The sequence below is a fragment of the Adiantum capillus-veneris genome, chromosome 19, assembly GCF_014529385.1.
Source record: "Adiantum capillus-veneris isolate H3 chromosome 19, ASM1452938v2, whole genome shotgun sequence".
In the NCBI taxonomy this organism is placed as follows: domain Eukaryota; kingdom Viridiplantae; phylum Streptophyta; class Polypodiopsida; order Polypodiales; family Pteridaceae; genus Adiantum; species Adiantum capillus-veneris.
In genome coordinates this window covers 20453049-20470439 of record NC_140949.1, presented here as the reverse complement: position 1 = coordinate 20470439, position 17391 = coordinate 20453049, and the positions used below count along the sequence as shown (strand labels likewise).

At 43.7% G+C, this 17391-nt stretch overlaps 2 pseudogenes; both read left to right on the top strand.

Annotated features, from left to right (window-relative positions):
* Positions 1–12374: 12374 nt before the first annotated feature.
* Positions 12375–14753, top strand: LOC147433671 (uncharacterized; annotated as a pseudogene).
* A 507-nt stretch (positions 14754–15260) lies between these two features.
* LOC147433670 (uncharacterized) lies at positions 15261–17182 on the top strand (annotated as a pseudogene).
* Positions 17183–17391: the final 209 nt, after the last annotated feature.

The following is a 17391-nucleotide window of genomic DNA, read 5'->3' as shown; positions in this document are numbered from 1 at the left end:
ATACAAGGAAAGTATGGTTCTACTTCATGCGTAACAAAAGTGAAGTGTTCGGTCACTTTCAGGACTTCAAAGTCATGATTGAGAAGGAGACAGATATGCAAATCAAGACATTGAGGTCCGATGGAGGGGGAGAGTACTTCTCTAAAGATTTTTTAGATTTTCTACGAATGCATGGTATACGCAGGCAGTTTACATGCAGATATACTCCACAGCAGAATGGGGTCGCAGAAAGAAAAAACAGACACATTGCAGAGGTTGCACGTGCATTGATGAATGAGAAGAACATGCCTCATCATTTCTGGGCTGAAGCTATAAATACAGCTTTGTACATTATGAACAGAACACCTACAGCTGTGGTGCATGATGTAACGCCTGAGGAAAAGTTTACAGGTACAAAGCCTGATTTGGCACACTTGAAAGTGTTTGGCTGCATAGCTTATGTGCATATACCAGATGAGTTGCGTAGGAAATTGGATCCTAAAGTAGAGAAATGTATTCTTGTGGGATATTACTTTGAACAAAAGGGGTACAAGTGCTACAATCCTACTACACAAGAATTACGAGTGAGCAGAGATCTAGTCTTTGATGAGATGAGCAGCTGGTACAGTAATACACATGGCAATATTGAGGCTGATGTAAAAGATGATGTGGTTGTACAAAATGTGAGGCCAGAGTCACAGGTTTTGAGTGGAACACAAGAGTCATCTTCTCGTGGCTCTGTTGAGAAGCCATGGAATGGTAGACTACGTACGCAGGTTACTCCACCAGCAGGTACAGGGAACGTGTGACGAAAAGGAAAGGAAAAGGTTGATGAACTTCCCCTTATGGCTGATGCATCATCAGGTTTTTCACATGTAGACATGGATTCAGATGGTTCTGAACAAAGTCTTGATGAGGAATTTGGAATTCTGGCTGTCAGGACACCTGGTGTAAGGAAAGTACAAGAAGATGCTAGAGGGAAAAGGAGTGATCCAGAACCGCGCAGATCTAATAGAGTCAGAAATCCAGTTCAGAAATTGACTTATGATGGGTATCTAGCTCATCACCAAGCCTACATGGCTAAGGTGATATAGGATGTGGAGCCCACATGTTTTGAGGATACAGTTGGAAATGTGCATTGGGATGATGCAATGAATGAAGAGATGGCTGCATTGGAAGCAAACGACACATGGGAGTTGGTGCCATTGCCAAGTGGCAAGAAAGATATTGGCTGTAAATGGGTGTATAAAACCAAGCATAAGGCCGATGGTAACATTGAGCGTCAAAAGGCAAGGCTGGTCGCAAAGGGTTATGCACAGATGTATGGCATAGACTATGAGGAGACCTTTGCTCCAGTGGCAAAGATGACGACTGTGAGAGCTGTCATAGCAGTGGCTGCATCTAGAGGATGGATTATGCATCAAATGGATGTAAAGAATGCCTTCTTGAATGGTGAGTTGAAAGAGGAAGTGTATATGGATCAGCCACCTGGTTATGTCGATCCAGGTTACCCAGATTATGTATGCAGACTTCTCAAAGCTTTCTATGGTTTGAAGCAGGGCTCTAGAGCATGGTATGCCAGGATTTCCAAGTATCTTGTCAGTATTGGTTTTAGGAGAGCTCATGCTGATCATTCACTCTATGTACGTGAGAGTGATGTGGGGATTGTGGTCATTACCATTTATGTAGATGACCTTATTATTGTGGGTGACAATGCTATGGAGATTGACCATGTGAAGGGTCTTCTCAAACAGGAGTTTGAAATGAAAGATTTGGGCGAGTTGCGCTACTTTCTTGGCATTGAGGTGATCAGGACTCCAAAGGGTGTATGGCTATCACAGAGACAGTATGCTTTAGACATGTTGTCAAAGTATGGTATGGCTGATTGTAAGCCAATTTCTATTCCCTTGGATGTGAATGCAAAGCTGAGTGCAGAGAAGGGTGATGTTGTTGAGGATGTCAAGATGTACAAGAAGATTGTGGGTAGTCTAATCTACTTGACTATCACGAGGCCAGACTTGAGCTACACAGTAGGCTTGGAGAGTCAGTTCATGCAGCTTCCGAGGAATCCACATTTGGATGGAGTACGACGCACACTTCGGTATGTGCAAGGGACTCTTGACTACGCATTGTTCTATGCACCAGATGTGCCATTAGCATTGTATGGGTATACAGATGCAGATTGGGCAGGTAGCATTGTTGATAGGAGATCTACGAGTGGCTTCATGTTCTCTTTTGGGAGTGCTGTTGTTACTTGGAGCAGCAAAAAGCAGCCTATGGTTGCTTTATCGAGTACAAAGGTGCAGCAGTTGCAGCGTGCAAGGTAGCTTGGCTACGCACATTACTCGAGGACTTGGGAGTGCAGGTGGACCAGCAGATTGTCATCCATTGTGACAACCTCAGCAGCATGCAGTTGGCTAGGAACCCAGTGTTCCATGCCAAGACCTAGCACATAGAGGTCCATTACCACTACGTTCGAGAGCGAGTGTTGGCGGAAGACATCGACCTGGTCTACGTCAGCACAGAGGAGAAGATAGCGGATATCTTTACCAAGGCCCTCGGAGCTGAGAAGCTTCGACGTTTCCGGACTATGCTTGGACTCTGTGACATGCAGAGCTCGAGGGGGAGTGTTGAGATGTCGAGCTCTACATCTTGAGCTGGCATCCACTACGGGTCTTGGCCGCTTACGGCATTTACTCACTAGCGCATTAAGTTACCGACACGGAGGATCTCTGCCAGTGATTCTACAGCTGGACTACACTTATAGTGCCAGCCTAGTACGCTTCTAGCGAGTTCACACTTAGTGACCGCATGTACATATGTGCTACTTTTCAGCTTTAGCAATTAGTCATTTTGTACTCTCTTGTCTGTGAGAAGAAGAAGTAGCTTTCCATCTTTGTGTGGTGTGTGCTTGTCTTGTGTAGCTCTCTTGCATCCTCTTTCTTTACAGAGGCTCCATGGCGAGGACACAAGGATACAACAAGCACTCCCCCTCTAGGTCATCCTAATCAAAATGTTGGTTGCAACCGCCACTTTTCTTGTTTTTGTTGGTGTTAGGTCACAAAATCTTATCTACATTTCACTAGGAAGGATCCAACCCCTCAGTCTATCATCCAAGATCTATCACATTGTATCAATTTCTCCTTGTTGTGTTAAAAATAGAAAGTTGTCACCTTCTGGCTTAGAGAAATATATCTGCATAATAGTAGCAAGGGCACCGTCTAGATATTCATACAGAATCTCCTCATGAAACATCCTTCCTGCAATAGTGAAAATGTCAGCTCTCTCTAAATATTAGACTCTCAAGGATGTGGCACCCTTGAGAGTCGTCTAAATGGCGTTTGTGTTGACTTGCTGGGCCAATGCAATAGTTCATGTTTTGACACTTAGTTTTTTCCCAAGTATGTACCTTAGTTTACACAAAGGGCCAAATGGTCAATCAAAAAATCTGATTAATCATTTGGAGACTACTCACCCACAAGGTTTGAACTGAGGCGCCAGTGGAGAGTGACTGCTGCTCAACCACTAGCACAACCACCTTACTCTGTCCCCATGCCTTGTTCAAACAGCTATGTTGTTTAAACCGCGGGGGGGGTGAACCATTCTAAAAGGAGTCGGTTGCCGATGGACGGACCTCCTTGCCACGTTGGGAGAGAGTCCAATATCTAGGACGAGCTACAAAAGTCATAGGTCAAAAAAGTACCCAAACAATTTATCAGGTTCAACGATAGTTGAGATGAATATATAAGACGTAAATGTTTTTGCTAGCTTACTAGGTCGACCTTCAATAGCCCAAAGAGGACTTCAATGTGTGTTGTTTTGTTAAGTGCTTCATTAAGCATGATAGGAGAGTACGCTGAGAGCTGGCTATCCACAAGCACTTGTCTCAGAAGAATTCCATCTATCAAGCACCATGCAATCCTCAAATTACCTAATCGTGTAATCAAATTCTTCAATAAATCTCTTTGGCCACTCTTTGAGGACGTTGTGTGCAACCAATCTTTCCTTCTGTTGTGTGGCGACTATTCGACAAAGTTGTGTGTATCCAATCTTGCCTTTTGTTAGGTACCTCCTAAACCTGCATCGATCTCCTAAATCTTGGAACTGATATAGAGTGCTCTAAATACTGGATCACTTTTCAACTTGTAAATGAGAAGACTTTGTCTTCACTCCTGTATTAATAGCTTTGTCTGCTCGCTAAATGTTATGAAATGCAGACTTTTTTTCCATCTTTAATAGAAATCCAATGGCATGCTAGCTAATGGCACAGCTCTCTTTGCACTATCTCCAAATCCCTATTACACAATCATGATAAGTAAACAAATTCATTTAAAGACTAGTTCTAGAGTAGTAGCATGGGGGCGTTGGCTAGGTAAAATGAGACGTCGATCTCTGGTGGTGGAGGTTGGTGGAGGCCCTTGCTTGATTTGAGAAGCAACTTCCACATTCTTGGTTTGATACTAATTATTAAGGTTATGAACATTTTCATGACCACAAGATCCCATAGATTTTGTTGACAAGAAGTTTCTCCTACGTGGTTTTAAATAAACCTTGACCAAATCTTGAGCTCAAAGGAGAGTTGCTGGTGTTGACCATGCCCCCCTCACAACCTAGGTACGAAACCCGCGATTCCTTCCATTGTTAGCCTACTTCCATACCATATGTCCATCTTGGTTATGTTTCTCACTAGCCACTTCAATTGCACATAATTTAAAGCAACCCAGGAGAAAGTAAACTCAACAAGTAGAGGATAGTCTTAAAAGGAAGGTTTCATAGGCATGAGATAGAAGGATTAGTCAAGAGTCCTTAGTGGTTGGGCTCCCATTATGTAGAGACATTGGTAAGAAACTTTGGGTAATGGGGCTTTGAATGATGAGGTGCCAAGATAGAAGATTTGATTCAAAATTTTCTTGTTGATCTTCATGTTGCGTTGTTGATATGATTGCGTTGTTTTGCAATGTGAGTGCATGGGTGGAACATAAAAACAATGTGTACCACTTAAGGTGCCATCAAAGAAACAACCACAAGCAAGAAGCCAAAAGAAAATGTGAAATTGAAGAAGAATCTTGCTATGCACCATGACCGGCAATAGAAGGCTCAATATATTTGGGTTCTACAGTCTCAAGTGGTAGCATAAAAGATGGAAGTGGACCTTTGAGACCCCATGGGATATAGTGTCCATGATAGGCCACATTAACAACAAAATGGAATCGACTTTGTTGCTAATGCTACCTACAAGAGCAACAAAGCTAAGAACATTTGTCCAGGCCAATTTTGGATCTATGGTCTATCATCTCTAGCTTTCTCTATCCACAATACTTGATTTTGATCTATTTAAGGACCTTCTTTATTGGAGAGAATGGTCCAATTCGGTCATCACCTTGAAACTTGTAGATTGAGAAGTATGACTTATACAAATTGGCGAGCAAGTATTTATAAGCAACAAAACAATAGAGAAAGTCCATTTAGACATTCTTTTTACTTAGAGAGGATTGCAAAAGTACAAGCGGATTTTCCAATGTTTGCGCTCTCGCTCTCATCACCACAAATATTATTGTCATCAAAGTCCTCTGTGATGACTAACACATAGAACACTTGATCATTGCATCGAGGATCGTGAGCCCAAGACCCTCACCCTTTTCTTTAAGAGGCTCTCCTAATTGCAGGACTACACCCAAGTTTTCAAAAAAAAAGACAACCCTTTAAATTACTGCACAATCACTACTAACATTCCTATTTTACACAATGTCATTTATTATGTATTCAATACACTCATTGTAATCAACACACCAATTCTATGTTGAAAGCCGAGCATGACGTAGAGTCTAGCTACTACGAGCAAGCCGTGATAACAAAATAATAGCTTATCTTGATTCCTAGGAGGAGATGCGAAAGATGAAATTCCATTATTATAGCAACAAAACCATTTGAGATTAGGACGCCTTTTTGTCACAAATAAAATAATCTTAATCACACAATGCAACTACATGACATTGTTTGAGCTAGGCTGTGTTCATGCACATCACTACCACATGTATATGGTAACAAATCCCCCTTGGAGTGATGCGGTGAACGAGAGCTGGCACATGAGTAAAGGGAAGTGCCATTCCCTGAGAACATGATCAGACCACAAAGGGGAGTAAGCCCAAAGCTTTACAGAAAGCTTATCACTTCTCACGAGACAGTGCCTTTGTGAAAAGATCTACAAGGTTGTCGTATGTTAGCACATAATCCAAGCTGATCTCTCCTGCTGAGAGCCTCTCCTTGACATAATGGTAATGCACCTCAATGTGCTTGGTGCGAGCATCAAAAACTAGGTTCCTCACAACTGCCAATGCACTCTGACTATCAATGTAGATAGTGTTGACAGTGTACTGTCCAACACCCAAATCAGCCATAAGGCGTTTGAGACATACACACTCAACCATAGCTGTGAAGCGTGCCCTGTACTCATCCTCACAACTCGGAGTGTCCACATTAGGTTGCTTCTTGATCAACCATGATATACATGAACTGCCAAGCATGAAACAAAAACCACTTGTGGACACTCGCGTGTCAAAACAACCAACCCAATCTGAGTCCGAGAAAGGATGTAAGTCTGGCGGAAATGATTCGCCCTTGGGATAAAATAAGCCAAGATTTAAATTGCCACTAAGGTGGCAAAAATCCTCTTGACAGCTTGCCAATGCTTAGACCCTGGGCTATGCATAATTTTGCTGACCTATGAGACTGCAAACTGAATATGTGGCCTCGTGTTGCATACATATATGAGGCGTCCAACAACAGTTTGGTAAAGAGTGACATCAATAGGATCACCAGCATCATGAAGACTCAATTTCAAACCTGTTTTTATGGGAGTGGCAATAGGTTTGCAATCCTCAAGTCCAAACTTACATAGCAATGTCTCTATGTAACTTTTCTGACACAAGGCAATACCACCATCACACTCCTTAAACTGTATACCCAAGTAATGATGCAACAGGCCCAAATCTTTCATCTTGAAACTAGCATTCAAATCAACCTTAAATTCAAAAATATGTCTCTCATTTGGTCCAGTGATCAACAAATCATCTACATAAAGAACCACATTGAGAAGTACATCACCCTCACGCTTTACATACAATGTGCTTTTTGTTGGACTGTTATGAAAGCCTTGTTTAACCAAATGAGTGTGAGCTTTCTTATATCAAACACGAAGAGATTGCTTCAACCCATACAAAGCCTTGTTACATTTGCACACTTTGTCCTCTTGTCCTTTCTTGCGAGGCTGTGTTACATAAACTTCCTCAAATATGTCACCATTCAAGAAAGCATTAACAATTTCTGATTGATGTACATCCCAACCAAAATGAGCTGCCAATGCACATAGAAAATGCACAGTAGTCATACTACAAGTGGGATAAAAGTCTCTTTATAATCTATGCTTTTTTGTTGTGCATAACCCTTTGCAACAAGTCGAGCCTTATGGCGATCGATCTCACCATCCGGCTTGCGTTTCAACCTATAAATCCACTTCGTACCAATGGCCTTTTTGCCAGGAGGAAAATCACATAAATTCCATGTGTCATTTTTTATAAGTGCATATTATTCTGATTGCATGGTAGCCATCCAATTTTTTGAATTTTGTGCTTCATCAAAAGACAAAGTTTCCTCAATATCATGTAAGCTAGACACAGCCAAAGCATAACAATCTGATGCATAAGATGCATAGAGAGAGCCTAAAAAAGTATGACTAGACAAAGGTGCATCCAACTTATTGTCACACAAAGTGTGCACCAGCAATTTTGGCATGTCTCTAGCCTACTCATTTTCAGCCCTTTCCTCATCAAGTACATCATGTACATCTACATCAGGAATAGGCTGATCTATAACATTTTCAGAAACCCCCATAGGATCTACATTAGCTTCATTGGAAGTTACATTCGAACTTCCACCACTGAAAAGAGGCAACAAAGTGTCATAAATGTCCTATGAGCTTACATTACTGTCTCTAGTACATGACAGCAAGGGCTAAATAGAATCTTCCACAAACACTACATCCCATGAAATCAGAATAAGCTTTGTTTGCGGATAATACAACCTATAACCTTGGCTTTCAGCAGTATAACCAACAAAAATACATTTGACAGCCTTATCATCAATTTTTTGCGTTATGTTTGTGGCACCAAATCATATGCCAAACAACCAAAAACTAGCATGTGCTTAATAGAAGGCTTTCTATCATGCCATGCTTCATATGGAGTAATAGATTGCAAAGATTTTATAGCACACCTCTTAAGTACATAAGTGGCACACATGATGGCCTCAAGACAAAAAGAATGCGACAAAGCTTGACTTTTGACCATATACATTGTGCCATTTCCATAAGTGACCTATTTTTCCTCTTAGCAATACCATTTTGCTGAGGTGTATAAGGCAATGTACATTGGTGTTTTATCCCACGAATAGCCAGAAATGCAATAAATTCATGAGACATATACTCCCCCCCTCGATCGGAACAGAGGGTGCCCATGCTACATTTTGAGACATTTTCATCCATAGCCAAAAAATGTTTGAAGCACATAAAAACTTTGGACTTCACTTTAAGAAGAAATACCCATGCATGCCTGGAGTAATCATCAATGGAAGTCACAAAGTACAGGTAATTGGCTAAGGACGGAGTTTGCATGGGCCCACAAACATCACTTTGGATAAGCTGCAACCTGCATGTGGTCCTAACTGAACCATCCTTTGAAAACTTAGAATGTTGCACAAGTGACTGAATTCCCATGAGGGAGAGACTCTAGAGAGGTGAGCAATTCACAATGTGAGGTAATGTGCTTTGTAGCACCACTGTTCAAATACCACACATGTGAGTCTGCAGCAAGTGACATGCATGAATCATGGACAATAGGATTGTAAGTGCACTCTACACTAAAAGACCATTTTTTATCAACATCAGCATCACAGTCTCCATTCATAGAAGACTCAACAACGGCTGCATTTGTAGTGGAACCAATATTTGTAGTGGAACCACCCTCTTTCTTCTTAGCCTCTTTGGCCTTCAACTTAGGACACTGCTTGATCAAGTGATCATTAGCTTTACAATAATAACAACGCATATTCTTTTTTCCCTTATCACCAGAATTTCCAGAAGAATTGCAGCTACCAGAAGCATTAGAAACAAAAGTTTTTCACTCGCAACAGAACCCAAAGAAGTGGCTACATTGTTGTACCAACCTTTCTTTGAGAAGCAATAAAAGCATGTTCACCTGCACGCTGCCTAGTCCTATTTTTCCTGGAAAGTGACTCTTACAATAGAAATGTGCATAATGCATCAAACTTCAGAACTTCAGGTATTAGCAAAAGTCTGGTAAGGCATCAAGAACAGTCTGCGCAAGGAAACTGTCTCAAATGACTTCACATGAAGAAATAAGTTTCTCATTGATATCCTTGACACCATCAAGAAAAGTGTCCATATCATCTTTCTCATGTATAATCTTCGACTCGAGCTCTTTATGCAGCAAAGCATTTTTGGTCTCATTGCGGCTTGCTAAAGACCTGTTAGAATATCCCAAGCCTGTTTTGCACATTTTGCTAAACGAATGTGAGAAACAATAGTACACTTTACAGACAACACAATCAATGCATGAGCGTGTGCATCCTTTACATTCCAACGAGGTTGTTCTACTGTCGGCAAAACAACTCTAATAGCAGAAATTCTTGCAGCAAGACCTGCAACATCCTCAGCATCGCCTACATCCTTAGAACCAGGACGTACATCAATGCACTGCAGAATGTTCCACACACCTTTGACACAAGAACGTTGGTACAACTGAAGATGGTCGGCCCATGGAAGTGCAAGAAGCCCAGGCATGGCAGGTTGCACGCAAATGGCAAGAACCTTGAGCAGGTATTTGATGCAGCTAGTAGAGAGGTATACCGAGATGGAGCACTTGCTAGTCGAAACTGCAAGTATTTCTTGCTATCACAAGTGACAGGAGCAAATGTTTATATCACAAGATTGGGAACGAGACAAGGGATGCTGGATGTACGTGTTACGAGGTTTATGATATGGGATTTTGATTGAGATATCTGTAGGACATGCTACTTGAGAGGGTATTCAACCTGGCAGTGCTCCTTTTTTTAATGTATGCTAATTATGCTATTCCTGCCAAAGCAATTGAAATTTTTGATTGATTCTTCCCCGAAGTACTATCCATTTGGAGGGCATTGAAGCTACATGAATCTATGGCAAGGAGGCATGACGACGGGAAGCTAAGCACTTTTTTTCTAAGGAAAAGGAGCTCAATATTCGAAAGGGTGTGCAAAAGGAGAAGTCGAAGGAGGTTTCTTCAACGACGACACGAGGGTCAATAGTTGATAGATGGCGTGTGAAAGAGGACCAAATTAAAGTTCTTATAAAGTGAATGCAAAATTAGCTTGCAACTAAAAAAAAATTAGCTATGGGGGCGCTATAGCTGTCGACTGGAGAAGATGCTGTCAACTGGAGAAGATGCTGAGGTGGTGCCAAAGGAGAGATGAGCGTCAGTCTGCATTGGAAAGTAGGCCCGTGATGACTAAGGTCGGCAGAGGGAGTACAGGGCAGGAGGTCGCAATGCAGGAAAAGAAGGACTGCCTCTGAGGGCAAAAGAAATGAGGGAGGCCTGAAGACCTGAAGGGGACGGATGGCCGGTGGATGGCGAGAGTGAGGAGGGCCGAAAGCAGCACAGGGGGAGGCTGCCAAGGTGAGCAATCTGGGAGAAGCGTGAGTTTTGAGAAGTAGGAGCAAACCGGGGTTTTGAAGGAGCGTTACTACAGGAGAGTAGGAGTATAATCAGTTTTGGATGGCTGTGAGCAGTTAATAGAGATGGGTGGGTTATGCCATCAAAAGAAAGCTCCAAGGCTGGCTGCGAACAAGGAGGGTCAGAAAGGGCTGCACGGCGGCCAGCTTATGAGAGAGTTTAAGGGGAGGACCAGTGGGAAGTGCATGGTAGAAGACGAAGAGAAGGAAGGGAGCCGCCGATCGGATGAGCGGCCAAGCTTGAGGAGAAAGAGGGCTGCCTAGGAACTGCCTTTGAATGAGAATAAGTGGATGCCAAGGGTTGCATCAGAGCAGGGACCTGATTGATGCCATCATTATCTCTATATGTTTTTTTGTGATACATAATGTGCTTGTAGTTGTCTCGAGAGGCTTGAATTCAATCGTCTTTTCCCGTCTAATCTCACACAGTGGGTCCGTGGTAGCGTTGGCTCCGGACAGGTTATGTGTGAGTGTACAGAGAGAGAGAGGGAGAGTGGTTGTGTTTGCAAATCACGCGAGTGTACGATCGAGGCGGGTATAGCCTCTCGGTGTGGGTGTGCTTACAGAATTGGGAAAATTGTATGCATCATTGGGTATGGTTGTGTTGATGGGTCTGTTGTGCTGAGATGGTTATGGTGGGATGTGTGTAGCTGGTGATGCCCAAAGGTGAGCCTGGTAGTAGAGATTTACAGGGAATTGTGCGTGTGTGTGAATTTTTGTGTGGTTAGGGGTGTCGGATATTCAATGGGCTATAGAGAGGCAGTTATTTTGTGTGCTGGGTGTTTTACCCCTTCCCCCTTTCCATCAGTGGTGCCCCCACTGAGGAGCTACTGATTGCTTCTCGCTGAAGTCCAAGACGGTGTCGAGGTTTGAAGAGCACGATCTAACAAGAATGGCATGGTCGGGTTTTCCGACTTTTACAGGTGCTAAAGATGCTCAGGTTTGGCTGGAAGACTACGGCCTTTTTTTGCTGGGTAGCGGCTTGTCAAGAGAAGAGGGAGTGACCCAAGCTTTCCCGCTCCTCGTTCGTGGAAAATCAAAGGTATGGTACGAGGGCTTGCAGGCTGAAGAAAAACAGGATTGGAGCACATTCGAAGCGGAATTCCGAAGCCGATATATGGCCAACACGCAGTGGAGTGAAGTGAAGCAGATGATGGACAACCTAAAGCAAAGCCTTGAGGGTTATTTCCGAGCATTCGTGTGGGAGTTCGAGGCCATATGGAGCAAGTTGGTTAGTGTAACTGCTGTAGAGAATGCATATTTCTTGAAGCTAACCTAGTTTGTGGACTACTTGCATGTAAAAGTGCGGAATAAAGTGGAGATAGATGGGCCGTACACGTACGAGGAGGTAGTAGCCTATGCGCAGAGCAGGACAAAGCAGGTTTTAAAGAAGCAACAAGCAAAGCAGGTTCTGGCGAGTCCATTGGTGGCAAGGCCAATTGCTAGGGAAGAGCTTCAGGTAATCCAACCCTTTGTTGATGCACATGTGGTAGCAGTGGATAGGCGTGATGACATAGTAGAGACGATAGCGTGTGGGCCTATGAGGCGTCAGCAATTGCAGAGAGGAATCTAACGAGTATCGCCTAATGTGCTTGATCAAGTGACTTCCGAAATGCAAGTACTGGAAAACATAGCTGAAGTACCAAAGTCGGTGCGCATGCGTTTTGTGGACAACACATGGGAAATGGAGTCTTCTTTCTCAAGGTATGAGACATATGCTGTTATGCATGTCGATAAGGTGGTGAAAGAGAAACAGATTGTAGGGAAGAGACATTTTGTGCGCACCAGGGGGTTTGGCAACCCTCTCTCTTGCCTTGTGATGGTAAGGCCATGTTGACTTAAGAAGAGTGCTTTGATGAAGCAGACTGGGAATTTGATGATCAAGTGGTCGATGCAGATGACGAGTCGCAGGTTTTGGTTGCTAAAGCTATGGCGAGAATACAAGGTATGGAAGGCTTTCCGCCTTTTTCAATGCTGTTTAAAGGGACTACAGGTCAAAGTATGCCGGTGTTTGCTTCGGAGGATCACTTATCCCAGGTGGATACGATGATGTTGACGGTTATGCTGTTGAAGGTTTCTATGGAAGCGCCTCTATGCAGATTGCTACAGGTTATCTTGTTTGAAGACAATCATGCTATGGCGAGCTCTCTAGCGGATGGATGGAAAATAGATGATGTAAAAGTTTTTCAAGGTGTACAGGCTTGTTTTATATATGAAGAAGGTTCATGTGTACATTTTTTTAAAGGGTTATGCTGTCAAGAGCTACATACATGGATGACTTACAGGTTTACAAGTGCAACGCTGGGGTAGTTTGTGTCAATTTTACAGACAGATGGCGATGATCAATGCCATATTTTTGATCCAGGTGGAGTTTACACTATGCTTGGGAGAGCCTATGGATTTCTCTTTGATCCGGGTGGGTGCTACAGCCAGTGAAAGTCTCTCTCTATCAATCTAATGCTTATGTAAATAATATCTACCAGTTCTCTTCTTATGCAATGATATATAATCTAAATAATGCTACGGTTGAGCATCAATGCTCAACGAGGGGTTTGGGCAATGATGGCACAGCTGAAGGGTCGGCCCATGGAAGTGCAAGAAGCCCAAGCATGGCAGTTTGCAGGCAAATGGCAAGGACCTTGAGCAGGTACTTGATGCGCCTAGGAGAGAGGTATACCCAGATGAAGCACTTGTTAGTGGAAACTGCAAGTGTTTCCTGCTATCACAGGTGACAGGAGAAAATGTTGATATCACAAGATTGGGAACGAGACAAGGGATGCCGGCTGTAGGTGTTATGAGGTTTATGATATGGGATTTTGATTGAAATATCTGTAGGACACACTACTTGACAGGGTATTCAACCTGGTAGTGCTCTTTTTTTTATGTATGCTAATTATGATATTCTTGCCAAAGCAATTGAAGTTTTTGGTTGATTCTTCCCAGAAGTACTATCCATTTGGAGGTCATTGAAGCTCATTGCATCTATGGCAAGGAAGCATGACGACGGGAAGCTAAGCACTTTTTCTCTAAGAAAAAGGAGCTCAAGAGTCGAAAGGGTGTGCAGGAGGACAAGTCAAAGGAGGTTCCGTCACAGGTTATGTGTGAGTGTACAGAGAGGGAGAGTGGTTGTGTTTGCAAATCACGGGAGTGTACGATCGAGGCGGGTATAGCCTCTTGGTGTGGGTGTGCTTAGAGAATTGGGAAAATTGTATGCATCATTGGGTATGGTTGTGTTGATGGGTCTGTTGTGCTGAGATGGTTATGGTGGGATGTGTAGCTGGGGATGCCCAAAGGTGAGCCTGGTAGTAGATATTTACAGGGAATTGTGCGTGTGTGTGAATTTCTGTGTGGTTAGGGGTGTCGGATATTCACTGGGCTATAGAGAGGCAGTTATTTTGTGTGTTGGGTGTTTTACCCCTTCCCCCTTTCCATCAGTGGTGCCCCCACTGAGGAGCTACTGATTGCTTCTCGGTGAAGTCGAAGATGGTGTCGCGGTTTGAAGAGCACGCGCGATCTTACAAGAATGGCATGGTCGGGTTTTCTAACTTTTATAGGTGCTGAAGATGTTGAGGTTTGGCTGCAAGACTACGGCCTTTTTTTGCTGGGCAGCGGCTTGTCAAGAGAAGAGGGAGTGGCCCAAGCTTTCCTGCTCCTGGTTTGTGGAAAAGCAAAGGCATGGTACGAGGGCTTGCAGGCTGAAGAAAAATAGGATTGGAGCACATTGAAAGCGGCATTCCGAAGCCGATAGGTGGCCAACACGCAGTGGAGTGAAGTGAACCAAATGATGGACAACCTAAAGCAAAGCCTTGATGGTGATTTCCGAGCATTCGTGTGGGAGTTCGAGGCCATATGCAGCAAGTTGGTTAAGGTAACTACTGCAGAGAATGCATATTTTTTGAAGATGACCAAGTTTGTGGACTACTTGCATGTAAAAGTGTGGGGTAAAATCGAGATAGATGGGCCGTGCATGTACGAGGAGGCAATAGCTTAAGCGCAGAGCAAGACAAAGAAGGTTTTAATAAATCAAGAGGCAAAGCAGGTTCTAGCAAGTCCATTGGTGCCAAGGCCAATTGCTAGGGAAGAGCTTCAGGTAATCCGACCCTTTGTTGATGCACATGTGGTAGCAACAGATAGGCATGATGACAAAGTAGAGACGATACGTGTGGGCTTATGAGGCCTCAGCAGCTGTAGAGAGGAATCTACCGTGTATTGTCTGATGTGCTTGACCAAGTGACTTCCAAAAAGCAAGCAGTAAAGAAGATAGTTGAACTGCCAAAGCTGATGAGTTTTGTGGAGAAAGACGAGGTATATTCGAGCTATAGCAGTGCCTTGGATAGTCACAGCACATGGGAAATAGAATCTGCTTTCTCAAGGTATGAGACATATGATGTTATTCATGTCTATAAGGTGGTCAAAGAGCAACAGATTGCACATGAAGAGACATTTGTGCGGACCAGGGGTTTGGCAACTCTCTCTCTTGCCTTGTGATGGTCAGGCCATGTTGACTGAAGAAGAGTGCTTCGATGAAGCAGACTAGGGGTTCGATGATCCCGTGGTCGATGTAGATGACGAGTCGCAGGTTTTGGTTGCTAAAGCTATCGCAAGAATACAAGGTATGCAAGGCTTTCCGCCTTTTCCAGTGCTGTTTGAAGGGACTACAGGTGAAGGTATGCCGGTGTTTCCTTTAGAGGATCAGGTAGCACAGGTGGATGCCATGCTATTGATGGTTATGTTGTTGAAGGTTGCTATGCAAGCGCCTCTATGCCGTTTGCTACAGGTTATCTTGTTTGAAGACAATCATGCTATGGCAAGCTCTCTAGCCGATGGCTCGGAAACAAATGATGTAAAAGGTTTTCAAGGTGTACAGGCTTGTTTTATGTGTGAAGAAGTGTCATGTGTATAATTTTTTGAAGGGTTATACTGTCAAGAGCTACATACATGGATGGCTTACAGGTTTACAGGTGCAACGCTGGGGTGGTTTGTATCAGTTTTACAAACGGATGGTGATGATCAATGCCATATTTTTTATTGAGGTGAAGTTTACATTATGCTTGGGAGAGCCTATGGATTTCCATATGATCCTGGTGGGTGCTACAGCCAATGAAAGTCTCTATCTATCTATCTAATGCTTATGTAAATAATATCTACCAGTTCTCTTCTTGTGCAATAATATATAATCTAAATGATGCTACGATTGAGCATCAATGCTCAACAAGGGGTTGGGCAATGATGGTATAGCTGAAGATGGTCGGCCCATGGAAGTGCAAAACGCCCAGGCATGGCAATTTGTAGGAAAATGGCAAGGACCTTGAGTAGGTATTTGATGCGGCTAAGAGAGAGGTATACCGAGATGGAGCACTTGCTAGTCGAAACTGCAAGTGTTTCTTGCTATCACAGGTGACATGAGCAAATGTTGATATCACAAGATTGGGAACGAGACAAGGGATGCTGGATGTAGATGTTACGAGGTTTATGATATGGGTTTTAATTGAGATATCTGTAGGACACGCTACTTGACAGGGTATTCAACCTGGCAGTGCTCTTTTTTTCATGTATGCTAATTATGGTATTCCTGCCAAAGCAATTGAGGTTTTTGGTTGATTCTTCCCCGAAGTACTATCCATTTGGAGGGCATTGAAGCTCATTGAAGCTATGGCAAGGAGGCATGACGACAGGTAGCTAAGCACTTTTTTTCTAAGGAAAAGGAGCTCAAGAGTCGAAAGGGTATGTAGGAGGAGAAGTCGAAGGAGGTTTCTTCAACGACCACACGAGGGTCAATAGTCAATCGACGGCGTGGGAAAGAGGACCAAATTAAAGTTCTTATAAAGTGAATGCAAAATTAGTTTGCAGCTTTAAAAAAAAGGGAATCGAATGAGCTATGGGGTGCTGAGGTGGGTGGCAAAGGAGAGATGAGCGTCAGTTTGTATGGGAACGTAGGCCCGTGATGACTAAGGTCGGCAGAGGGACTACAGGGCAGGAGGTCAACATACAGGAAAAGAGGGATTGCCTCTGAGGGCGAAAGAAACGAGGGAGGCCTAAGGACCTGAAGGGACGGATGGCGGGTGGATGGCGGAGTGAGGAGGGCCGAAAGCAGCACAGGGGGAGGCTGCCAAGGTCAGCAAGCTGGGAGAAGCGGGAGTTTTGAGAAGGAGGAGCAACCCGGGGTTTTGAAGGAGAGTAGGAGTATAATCAGTTTTGGATGGCTGTGAGCATTTAACAGAGATGGGTGGGTTATGCCATCGAAAGGAAGCTCCAAGGCCGTCTGCAAACAAGAAGTGTCATAAAGGGCTGCACGGCGGCCAGTTTATGAGAGAGTTCGAGGGGAGGACCAGTGGGAAGTGCATGGTAGAAGAGGAAGAGAAGGAAGGGAGCCGCCGATCTGATGAGCGGCCAAGCTTGAGGAGGAAGAGGGCGGCCTAGGAGCTGCCTTTGAATGAGAATAAGTGGACGCCAAGGGTTGCATCAGAGCAGGCACCTGATTGATGCCATCATTGTCTCTATATGTTTTTTTGTGATGCATAATGTGCTTGTAGTTGTCTCGAGAGGCTTGAATTCAATCGTCTTTTCCGTCTAATCTCACACAGTGGGTCCGTGGTAGCGTTGGCTTCAGACAGGTTGTGTGTGAGTGT